The following is a 13,658-nucleotide window of genomic DNA, read 5'->3' on the forward strand; positions in this document are numbered from 1 at the left end:
ATGGGGAGGGATGAAATATATTCATATTTTGAATATATATTATGTTGAAATGAATAAAGAAGACCAACAATATTAATTTACAAAATAAAAGTATACTTTATAGACAAATAACCATCATTTACATTATGAACACAGTATATTCATAAAAATCAATTTTGATTTAAAAAAATAAACATGCAATGAGCGAATTTGACCCATTTGGGTCTACGAATAAAACAGCAACATGTAGATTTTTTTTTTCTTAAGCCACTCTAATCCATGGCAATGATTTTTTTAAATGCACTTGCATGCTTCTGTTACTCATATTTTTTAATTGTCATTTTCTATTCAGTAACTTTTTTGTCCAGTTTTCAACAAATTTGATTTTTATGTCTTAATGTATAACGATTTTTAGTAGCTCTATAAGATGATACCAAAGAAATGCCATGAATTTTGAAAGCTGAAATAGTTTGCTGTTCATCATGCAAGCTCATGCAAAATTACAGATGCTTTTGTATAGCATGTTTGATTTACAATACTACAAAACACATCCCTAGACACAATGAGGAAGTTGAAAATACAATAGGAGGAAAAAAAGGTGCGAAACGACGGCCGCAGAAAATCATTTTCTCACCTTGATTTTAGACGTTGAGTGAGAAAAGTTTGCATACAGTCGGCTGAAAATGTTGTAAGCTTCATGCTAAAATTGACACCCAAATGATGTTGTAATCGCACGTTCGCCAAACACCTAATATTCTCAGCGAACCGTTGCAAAAAGTGCAATTATACACTTTGTATAGTATTGTAAAACAGAAAACTTCGATTAGTTTTGTTACTAACATTTACAGATGTATTAGACATATAAGTTCAAATGATTCATAATACAATGTAAAGTAGCTCTGTACCTTGTGCAACATGTATGTAAAACCATCTCCATAATGTAACACCAAACATTTTTAATGAAAAAATAAAGACAAAACTAGAACCGTGAAACAGTTATTTGACAGACAAAGAAAGGTTTGCAAGTCTAGATGACAAAATACCTCATCTATATGAATAATAATGGCTGAATATAAGCAAAAATAAATCTATGTATGAAATCTATGAGCTCCATAGCTCCATTCGAAAGGATCAAGAAATTATTCAATAATAACAAATAAATATTAATTCAAATTTTGGATTTCGACGAAAACCCATCAACGAAACATATTTTTTTTCTTACATAAATGCCATAGAGTATGTGGTGATTGAGAAAAACTCCTCTGTTTTTTTTTTTGGGGGGGGGGGGTGAGGGGTCTGCTGTTATTAAAACCAACTTGAATTCAGCGTGAAATATATGTAAAAAAAACCCTGGCATTATTTTGCATAGCCCTTTTTTCAGTTTTATTAAACCTCCCCAAAAAATAGTTTCAAATTTGAATCCATTGACAGTTTCACAAGTGTGAGGTTGTTATAAAAGGAATGCTATATGACAGACGCCATCTAAATTTTGGTACAATAACACAATCATGATAGAAATGTCCACAGTAAAAATATCAGTTCCTTGAAATTGGCTACCTTCCTTTTTTGGTATGATAAATGCTAAAATACATCTCTGTGTCAATGGAACCGAATACAGTACTTGTTTATAATGCAAAACGCAATACATGCTGAAAATATACAAAAACACAATCAATGGTGCTAAACTCCATCACTAGAAACTAAAACCTCATCAACAATTTTACACCAACGTCCAAATCCTAGTGTTTAACACCCATCGGAGTTATCATAACATAATAAAACACTTGTCTATTAAGGTGTTCTGTTCTGATTGTACGGTGCACTTCTAACACACGAATGTATGGTCGTTCTCAGAAAATCAACTGGTGTTGTGCTAATTGCCGTAATTTCTACAGTGTATGCACCATACATATCTTTCAAATTGATGAATGGTATAAAACAAAAATTAAAGGTGAGGATGACTGTATAAAGAAGAAAAAGGGTATTTTTTGAGAGAGAGTTCATGAAGCAGTTTACATAACGCACATACCAAAAGCGCTCTATTTTTTTTATTATTTAATAGTATTAAGGCCTTTGATAATACGGTTTACGACTCGGAGATTGCAAACCGTGACGAAAATTGGACGAGTACAATGGGTATATCCTTTCAAAAGTAAATCTCAGGGATTTTCGAGAAGTGTTGGAGACAACCGAGAACCTTTTGTGAAACTGATACGTAATCACGTTTTATATAGGTTTCCACTTGGCAACACTAAATGGCCACTCAAATTTTACCAGCTTTTTTTTTTTACTCCGGAGTGAAAAAAAGGTTGTAGAGAAAGATTCACAGAGCAAAACGCTGAAAATTTTTATTTGATTTGATTTGATTTATTTATTTCCGTTTCACAATAGTATAATGAACATAGCAATAATATAATAAACATAACAAAACAAGGTCGAAAATACTACGAAATATAATATGTATACATAAATAATCATAAATTTTGGAATTCCATATAATTATGGAATTATTGCGTGGGGATGTGCAAAAATAAAGTGATGTCATATGTCCCCACTTCCGTTTTCTTATGCCATGAAATAATAATTATTTCATATTTTCAGACATGTCTTTATATGCAGCATTTTTCGAGGACAAAAATTGAAAGATAAACTACAAAAGAATAATAGGGATATATACATGTACAGTGTCTTGTTCATTTTATATCTATGAACCCATGCATAGAACCGAAATAGTGCAATGTCTTACACAACCTTGTTATTCCTTGTCCGATTTTCGATGGAATTTTCAATATTTAATTTGTCCGGTTTCAATTTATCTGTTCATATTATTTTCAGCCTGAAAAAATCCCTTCAAGAATGGAATGCGGGAGACGGGGGGGGGGGGTCGTTTCTCCCTCACGTTCTCTTTCCCATTTTCTTCATGATTTTTTTTTTTCAAATAATATAGACTTTGTATAGCGCACGTTTCCACCTTGCTAGGTGCTCAAGGCGCTCCTTTATAACCCTGGCTAAGCTAGTCTACCGATTCTGGTGCGCACAGCTTTTTTTCAGGAATTTCTTCCAGTCGGTACCCATTTACCTCACCTGGGTCGAGTGCAGCACAGTGTGGATAAATTTCTTGCTGAAGGAAAACACGCCATGGCTAGGATTCGAATCCACGACACTCTGTTTGAAAGGCGAGAGTCAGAACCACTAGACCCCGACGGCTCCCACATGTATCTGTCTCTCTGCCTCCATTGGCTGTCTATGTTATCTGGATGGATCGGCCACACCAACATACCCGATACTAAATCGAACAAATTTATGTACGTTATTTAAAAAAATATTATTATCTTTTTTTTTCTTTCTCTCTCATTTTCCTTCTTCTTTTGTTTTGTTTATTGAGGGTAGGGTGGGAGATTGAATAGGTTAAGTATGGCGGTGTGTGTGTTTTCTGTAACTGGATAATATACTCTAAAACAAATCAGTCAAATTGGCTAGTTTATATAGGGACAGCTAGGTGCAACTGTTATTCTAGTCATATTTGACTGTTTTCTAGAAGTATTTTACTAGAACGGAGCTATATCTGACTAGAATATATGTCAGAAATGTTTTAATCAGTGATTGTCATATCAGTTGCACCCAGCTGACTACTGGTCTAGTCAATTTGACTGATTTGTTTTAGGTGCAAGCTTCCTGTGATCTTTTTACCGTTCCCTTATTCCTTCTTTCTCTCTCTCCCTCTCTTTCACTTGTCCGTATATCCTAGCCTACCTTTCCTATTACAGCTCTCTCTCTCTCTCTCTTAGGTGATCCCTCCACTGTTCTGGAGATTCTAAGATACAAATAGAACAATTCCCAGTCAGGTAAATTACAGACTTAGCAACAGGTTGGAACGGTAGTCATGACAGCGGTAGTCATGGGAGAGGGACAGCGTCCTAGCTCTCCCGGGGGGGGGGGGGCACTTCCATTCACGAGTGGATACCATGCGCGACCAAGGGGTCTCGAAAAGCACCCTAAACACGTAATTTCCATATTCTGAATATGAACCCCTTAACAAGTATTGGCGTGTGAAACCCTACCCTTAACAAGTATTGGAAACAAAAACGATACTCTTGGCAAATATTCCCTGAAATGAACCCCTAAACAAGTACAGGAATGTTTTATTGTTACGGTTCCTTCGGTCGTCGGCTTTACCTTATTTGGTTTACGACCCCACTTCTACACCTCGCGCAAATCGGACTCTAAACACGAAGTGTTGGGGCAAAAATGACATCCTTTATAAAACATTTTAATTTTGTTTTATCATCCCCGCAAATTAGACCCTAAACACGTTATTTTCCTAGCGAAATAGATACCCTTTTTCATTATTTTTGTGTTTTGGCACCCTTATCACGTTACGTACGTAACGTGCCCTATCGTGAAAAAGACATCCCTTTTACGTGTTTTTTTGGTCGCGCATGGTATCCTCTCGTCAATGTAAGTGGCCCCTCCGGGGTCCCTCTCGCAATCCCTCTTGTAAGATCACCTTCAGCTGTAAGGAAACTATCTATTTCATCATCTCTTTCATTCATTAAATTTCTCACCCGTCAGTTATCATTTTAATAACCCTAAACCCACTAAATTTCTTTTCTGTCACCTCCATTTACCCAAATGCATGTTTATATAGGAATACCGCCCCCGGGGCAAATGCTGGAATCGCGCCCCTTATTTTTTTTATACCCCTAGCCTATATGAGTTCTTTGGTTTTTTATTTTGTTAAAGCGTATATTTCCCTTTCAATACTTTCCCTTCTTCCTTTTACGTCCTTCCCTTTCACTTCTTGTTGTGCGCCCTGAAAATGGCGCCCCGGTACGTGTCCCGCTTTTGAATAGCAGTGAGAAAAGCCACTACCCAAATATGTTTTTTCACATCTCGTTAAATATACACTTTTCTTGTAAAATCCAGACATATACCGATCCCATCCCCACTCTCGTTTTTTCCATTCCTTTTCTTTCTCCTTCTAGGACAAAATTATCGACTTTTCACTCTAAAAAACTGTTTACCCAATATTGGGTAAAATGGGAACATGTATACTCGCTGGGTAAAATGACACCATTTTTTGGTAAATTTTACGCAATGTTGCGTTAAAATTTACCCTTTATATAAACTTGCATTTTACCCAATATGAAGGAGAAAATTACCCAGCAAATATGCTTGTTCTCTTTCTACCCAATATTTGGCAAATTTTACCCAATCTTTTTTTTAGAATGTAATGTCATTTATCACTCAAACTATTACTTTTTTCCTGATTGAATAACATATAAATACAATACTGTATAAGAACGCCAAATTAAACCAAGAAAATAATTCGTACAGGAAAAAGATTAGCTTTTTATCAGTTTATATCATTTGCTTTTATGATAATATCATTACACACGACACAATGTTATAAATGTAATGAACATACTGTATACATGCAGTTATCCAATTGGCCACGTTACATGATCATATCAAACTGTGCAATCATGGAAACTATTAAAAATAATGATAATCTTAAGATTACAGAAAAGGAGTAGTTATTTCTTTCAAAATGCTGAAAATTACAGTTTTCACATGTTATAAGAACTGAATATAAATAGTGGCAAGATATAGAATGATTAACCATCAACGATTTTTCATCTGTTTGAACTAATTGTTGACACAAATAATAGCAAAGACACACACCACACAGTAAATAATGTCGGCTGGCTTATCAAGAATGGGCGCCAAAAACACTGTCAATACACTTGAACCATATCATAAAGACATTTGTTTTTAAAACATTAAGAGAATAAGATATCAAGAAATCACATTTCTATGAAAAAAATAAACATTTGATGTACGTGCGAGTCGAGTAATAATTATTTTTCGATCATTAATCATTTATCATCCTGCAGAGAACTGGTTGAAAATGCCACTGCCCATAATTAAAAACAAACATGCCATTTATCTATTTTGTGAAGAGCAGAAGACGTCGCTAACCACTTGTGTTTTTTAAAGAGTCAATTGTTTTAAAAGACATAAGCATACCGTGTGATTTTTAAAGAGTTTATCTTGCTTCTTCAATAAAATTAAATATTTTGAGCTCATGGATCTTATCATAGTTTTACGTCAAGTTAACCCCATCAGAGCTAATTCAGGGGAGTTTTTCAGACTTTTAAAATGTCATTTTCATTAACTAATTTGCTGGCGTCCAATCAGATACTACGAATTTCAGTAGCTTATAACATTTGTCTGTATAAATCCCTGACACGAATCTTCATGAAACGCCCGTTTTTTTTAAAAGCCTGTTTACCATATATGCCATGCATACATTAGCTTTGAATAATTCATCAAAAGAATAGTTTCCCTCGATACATATGAATGTGAACAAGCAGATGTTTTATGACATGCAGAAGAAAATGAAGTGTGTGTCATCGGAGATGAATAAAATTCGTTTTCTATCAATAATATACAATTGTATTCATATTGATCACTCAATAGATCAATATTAGCATTTTTACATTATTTTTCTTTCGGGTTCGAAGGCATTCAATCGATACATTTTACATTCAGAATGTAACATTGATATTCCGGGTATTCATTGTCTTCATGGGAATGGGGATCTGTCAATGATTTATCGCGTTATAAACGATGAAATTATAGATATCTGCAGTTGAGTCATTATCTATGCAGACCAATCTAGATTGATATTTGAAAGGATAAACCCAACCAATAATGGATACAGATCATAAAGCATCACCAGTTTGGTTACAAAAGGGGTTAGATCCACTTTGGACCAGTCCGATAAAAATCATGTGTTTTTTTTATTCTCCCATATTGCAAAATTCTTATGAGAAACTAAATTTGCATGATACCCTACCACGTGAACATGATAAAATTGGGTATAAAAGATATTTACCTGTCTTCATATTTGTTTTAAATATTCTTTTCACAAATTTCCTTTGTGGATCTAACCCCTTTTGAAAAAAAAAGTGATTTTCTTCGCCATTTTTGGTCACTTTTTAATGGGAAATTCAACTTTTCTTTGGTATCATCTTACAGAGCTACTAAATGTCTATATATTGAGATAAAAAAAATCAAATTTGATGAAAAATTGATCTAACCCCTTTTGCAATTGAGCTCTTCATTTTCAATATGAGAGAGCAATGGAATTATCTTTTTTTTTCTCTCTCTCCCTCTCTAAGAAAAAAAAACCCTATGAAAAGGTTCTAATTCTTCTCACTACAAAAAACAGCAACCCCCAAAACAAATTATTCTTCAAATTGGATAGATAAATACTGCTCAAAAACATTGGCAAGTTTGAAATAGTTTGAGGAGTCTTGTCTTTCGATTACATTATACCGTTTTATAACTATTATGATTACTAATGCGATACAAAAATATAATTTATTTTTCACCATATGCCATTAAGTTGTATAACCAAGTTGTCGTTAGGCAGCATACAACATTACATCTACCCAACCTATTCTGTCAAATTCTTTCAATTTTTATGGCAACTTTTCATAATATTATCAATAGATGAATCATTCATATCCAACCAAATTTAATGAAATGGTTGACATTTTTACGTTCGTAACAAAAATGAATGTACTTTCAACATTTATTACCAATGTATTGTTTTTTTTTTTTACTGAAGGTCATTAATTGAAAAGGGTACATGATTGGAATTTCAAATCGCAATCGATCCACTAGAATCATCTAATGTCCAGTGAACAACAAACAAACAACAATTTGTAAATATTTTCTCTTTAACAGAATGATGCAATATTTCCATATATCCATTATTTTTTTTCTTTGTGCGATTACAAAATGTACCACAAACAATACTGAGTCGCCGTTATCATGATGAATGAAAATCTTATATTGTATTGCCATCATCATCATCATCATCATCATCATCATCATCATCATCATCATCATCATCATCATCATCATCATCATCATCGTCATCATCGTCATTATCATCATCATTATCATTATCACCATCATCATCATCATCATCGTCATCATCGTCATCATCGTCATCATCATCATCATCATCATCATCATCATCATCATCATCATCATCATCATCGTCATCATCATCATCATCTTTTTCCATCATCATCACCAGCACCACTCCCATCATAGCATTCAAATCATCAACAACGTCACTTTCCAAAACATGACTATCATCACCACTGATCACAATATTTGAACATTATTTAGACTTGTTCGCACCGTGTGCTGCCTGGCTATCACGAGGTGTTCGGGTCAGCTTACTAATGAGAACGGGATCAAGTTTATACCTTGCGTAAAGGTCCTGTTTCGCCTCTTCGAACTGAAACCGTCCATTATCCATGAAACTGGCCCTCCGCTTGAGCATCAATCGAAACTGCTTAGCCTTCACGAGCTGCGCCAGGTTCTTGAAAGTAAGCGGCGTCGAATCTATTCCATTCTTTGGCGCCTTCTCGGCGATCTCGGACAGCCTGGCTTTGACGATCTTCCATCCACGGCTTCGGATCTTCGACGAGCTTATTGCCTCGTCCAAATAGACATCACCACCGGCATCTTCACTCTCGTCTCCTTCTAAGACAGCATCGGGAGTTCTCGGCGACGACCTCGGAGATTTCCCAACATTTTTGACGCTCATGGATTTAATCCCGCCAGCAATGACCATGATGGACTTCTTGAAGGCCCCGTCTTTCCTGTAACTGCTGTCCCCATGGAACTTAAATTCATTCAAGACACGTTCATGTTCACGGCTGGATGTGATGTTCTGAATACTGCGAGAGGTCATCACCTCTGGCTTCTCGACGTCGAGGAACTCGTCTTGGGGCATCCCGAGCGCCACAAACTCTTCCCATGAATCGTTTGCACCGCCATCCATACCGTTCTCCTTTTCTTTGCTTCTCCGGCCAGGAGCACTACGAACAAGGCGCCTCAGCGTTCTCCACTGAGATGATTTAGTCGAAGCAATGTCAGGCAAGGTGGCTGTAGTCGGTCGCTGTCGACGGGAAACCGTCCGAGCATTACGCAAACGAATGGAATCATTGAATGCCCTCAAATACTCCGCCCTGGAAGATTTCGCGTTCACACCAGTATCCACAGAATATGAATTCCTCCTCCTTGTCGGTTTCGACTCAGTCTGTTCGCAATTCCGTATAGATTTCTGTGAGATGGTTGTTTTATTTCCCGAGTGAGTTCGGAAAGTCGAGTAACCTGAACTCACTGCGTTATTATCGTCGCTCAGGAACGATCTTGAGCCGATACTCTTTCTTCGTCCACGGTTAAGAGTGTGGCGAGATTGGACGGTGAGAAGCGAGGCTTTGCTGAGTCTCGGTATCAATGGTGTATGTTCACGTTGTCCGTTATTAATAAACTCATTAGTATGCTCGCTAATGACAACCGAGTGAGGGCTTTGGTGTGTAGTTAATGCATTACGTGATGATTTATGATGGCTTGTATCGTCTGACCCATTTGCATTTATGGCCTGCGTCGCCGTTGGTCGAGGAGTAACCAATGTCCAACACGTCACCGATGACGACGGCAACGACGACGACGACTTTGATGGTTGGATACGCGGCGATTTCCGATCACCCCTGTTCTTGTGCGGTTTATTCGTAAAACTGATTTGCTCTTTCGTTCGCTCATGTGTTTTTGTTGTAGCGACGGATAGAGAAGCATTATAATTACTAAGCTGTCCTCCTTCGCGCTCCCACCTCTTATTCCGCTGTCGTCTGAGTTCTTGAGTTGGACTCACAAAGGTCCGATGCGCCCAGCGCCCGTGGCTATCACCCATCTCCATACACGCCACACCAGCCATGGGAATCCTAGCTTTCAAAAGAATTACCAGAGATTAACAATTCGCAAGAATCCTTCATGAATACTCCACCGTTTTGAAATACAATTGTAAGGATTCTTAAAACTAGGAAAACACTACCTCCTTTCCCGTTAGGTATGCGTAGACATGGGGCTTCGAGGGTTGGGCAAACAGCTTGAACCACCAGCGAAATATATTTATCAAACACTTGGAAGTCTTCGTGGGACAAAAGACTTTGGAGGTTAAGAAATCACAGAAACGTAAAGATACTAAGTCCCCGTTCGATGTGTCTGTTCGGAGTTGCAGATGCGAAATGTTGAAGTAATATCCTTTGCTAATTTCTATTAAAGTAACATGTTCAGGAACGTGTATTTCGTCTTATGTAAGTCTGAAAATTTATATAAGGCTTAGGTTTAATAGCCCATCCTTATGAACTTCCTCAACCATGGACGTCCTCTTAAACAAACAGAAGAGACCTTAAGCGCTTTTAAACATATGGCCATTGACAATGACACTCGATTCATTGCTCAACTATCCCATTCACATCTTCTAATCTCCATGCTTTCCTTTATGTTTCTTTGGTGTCCAGAAGTCGTTTTATAAGATCAATAATGATGGGACCAGCTTGAAATCTGCCGTCTTGACACGTGTTTATAGTAATCTCGGCTCCTTGTATTTCGGGCACCACCACCAAACAACGTATTTATCTCGTGATATAACAAACTTTACCAACGAAAGATGCAAAAAAGTTTGGTAGCCTTAAACTCGATTTGTATGAGCGATAAAATTTGCCAATAACCAACTTTTCACGACACTCTCCTCTCCCTTCAAAGGCTATACAAGTTATAAATGAAAGATGGTGAACGATTCAATACTTTTTACGCTTGTGTTACCTCCTTTATCACTTGGGTCTTTCCAGTTAAATTCTGCCTGATGCACACGCCTTTTTTAATATTTTGTTTATATCAGTTTGTACCACACTCGAAAGTAAGTACACCAATAACCTTTAGCATGGTTACAACTTCGTGAGCATTGAAATAAAGTCCTTGATTACTCAGCCCCATCAAAAATTCAATTTCTATTCACGGCAAGAGGTAAATCCTACTTTTTTCAATAAAAAGAAGTTTGGCCTCGAGTCTTTGTTAGTATCGGATTGAAACTCTGAATAACGGTCTTTTGCATAAGATTATCTTATATAAGAGGATAATTCTCTTTCGTAAGAGGATGTCGTCGTGCAGAAGTAACTTTTCTTGTCTGTGATTATATAAATAATGACACGCCATGCATGTAGCCTTGCAATCAACATTTTGATTTTGTATCAGAAAATAATGACCTAAGAAACATGAATGGAGAATATGCTTTACGTATTTAATATGAAACATTAATGCACAATTACTTTTATTCTTTACATGGCAACCAGTATTGATGGACTATACTATAGAGAGAGGAGATACTTTGAATCAAATAAACGTCATGTAGATGAAAATAAGGAATCGTATAATTTGCATTGCTATGACATTTAGCCTCTTAAATATTCTTATTAACTGGACATGACTGTATTTCTGTCTCTTCAGCGTATTTGTAAAATTCAATTGATTAATTTCGTGTGAGTTAGTCTTAAAATGTTCAATGAAATACAAAAAGGGCAAACACTTTGGCAGTTTATCATTTGCGGAGAGATATACTTTGACTAATCCCCTTCTCCCTGTAGCAAGCTACTCTCTATTTGCAACAAAACAGTCTCGGTAAAAGAGAGTAAATATTCCATGAAAAAGTATTTGCTTTTCTTCCAAATCCGTTTAAACACCTTTTGGCTCGCTCTTCAAGACTTTGAAACATACAATAAAGCTGTCATTTATCATCTCCGAACGAATTTCACCTGCGCAACACAGGGTTGTGAATACCTTAGACAAATAAAAACATCACTCCACTATTTTAAAAACGAGTGTGCGAATTCGAGGATAATGAAATATGTTCCATTTTATTATACTCCCTCTCTCTTTCTCATAAAAAAGTGAAACTGATCACTCATTTGAAAATAAAAAATCAAACGACACTTTTGAGTATTTTTTAAACTGCTCTTCGAGCGACATCACTTAAAGATCTTCGTGCAATCTTAATTCTATTATACAGTGCGTCCCAGAATAAACGAAACCGAGATTTAGCGATCATTTATCATAACTTAATCATAAATAAAATAGACAAATGACCTACCAATTTAAAGCTTAGAATCTCCTCTTTCATCTGATATTACTTAGGTTATTTCTTATTCACGCATGAGTGAGCAAAAACAATTTGAAGAAAGGATACCAAAAACTCATTTGGCGGGGGTTATCTGGGTTTCAAAAAGAAAACCACATTTCTGAAAAGTTCAATATCTGCTCTTTAATTTGGTACCAAAATTACAAAAAATGGTCAAGAAATAAAAAAGTTCTGTTCATTTGAAATAAGGCTTGTATTTCCATAATTTCATGAGATAAACGTGTTTTCACCGGTTTCCCACAGAAGCTTTCGCATGGTGAACAAAAGATTTAATGCATGGCTGATCGTCAACAAAACAGAGTGTAGAGAGAGTTTGAAAGCCATCCTGGAGAACCTCTTCATTTTATGAAATTATTGAAATTCAAGCCTTATTTCAAATGAACAGAACTTTGTTATTTCGTGACCATTTTCTGTAATTTAGGTATCAAATTAAAGAGCAGATATTGAACTTTTCAAAAATGTGGTTTTCTTTTTGAAACCCAGATACCCCCGCCAAATGAGTTTTTGATATCCTTTCTTCAAATTGCATTTGCTCACTCATGCGTGAATGAGAAATAATCTAAGTAATATCAGATTAAAGAGGAGATTCTAAGCTTTAAATTGGTAGGTCATTTGTCTATTTTATTTATGATTAAGTAATGATAAATGATCGCTAAATCTCGGTTTCGTTTTTTCTGGGACGCACTGTATAAGGTTTTAACTCCAAATTCATCCTGTTGTAATTCACTCCTTATGGAATTGCAATTTTCGCACATGTTTTTTTTAAGACGGATGATATTTTTGATAAGTCGAGCTTCAACTACATTCACTCAGTATTCACTTCAACATGGTTAAAAAAGATAATTTCTTATATCGCGAAACGTAAACGAAATGAAACTCTCTTCATCAATGAGACGAACTCACTATACATCTAAACTTATGCTCTTTTAAATTCATTTTCTTCACACTGTTTTTTGATCTCCATGTTTGATTTACCACACATCATTACCTTCACAGGACCGCGGAACCAATTAATGGCGGGGATTTTGGTTCAGTATACAAAACACGAACTTTACCATTAAAATTGTTAACTTCATATAATGTTCAGTTCAAGGAATTGAAATACCGTTAAATCCAGGGGGTGTTTCATAAAGCTGTTCGTAAGATTAGAACGACTGGTGATCCTTTCTTTTGGTAAATGGTATACACCATAGCGAGCGATGGTTTAGCGCGTAAGAAAGGATCACCAGTCGTTCTTAAAGTCGTTCTTAAAGCCTGTGTATAGCTTTGGTAAAGGGTTAATAATGTGATTGATAATCGAATATCATCTAATATGACAGTCTTACTGAAGCGTAGAGACCGTTAGATATTTTTCCAACTGCACTTCTCTGAGAAAAATTTCAAATATTCAAATCTTGGATATATAGCGCCCTCTCTCGGCGATGCTTGTTTTAAATTTAAAAAAAATGGGCATTCAAGCACTTATCTTATAAATTTAGTAATTAGATATCCAAAAGTTACAGACAAAGAACATATCTTGAAAGTTTCAGCCCATTCCATGATTTGGAATAGGATTTAATTGAAAGACAAAAACAAACAGATATTTTAATTTGATCGGGTGACCCGATCAAGT

The sequence above is a fragment of the Lytechinus variegatus genome, chromosome 11, assembly GCF_018143015.1.
Source record: "Lytechinus variegatus isolate NC3 chromosome 11, Lvar_3.0, whole genome shotgun sequence".
Lineage (NCBI taxonomy): Eukaryota > Metazoa > Echinodermata > Echinoidea > Temnopleuroida > Toxopneustidae > Lytechinus > Lytechinus variegatus.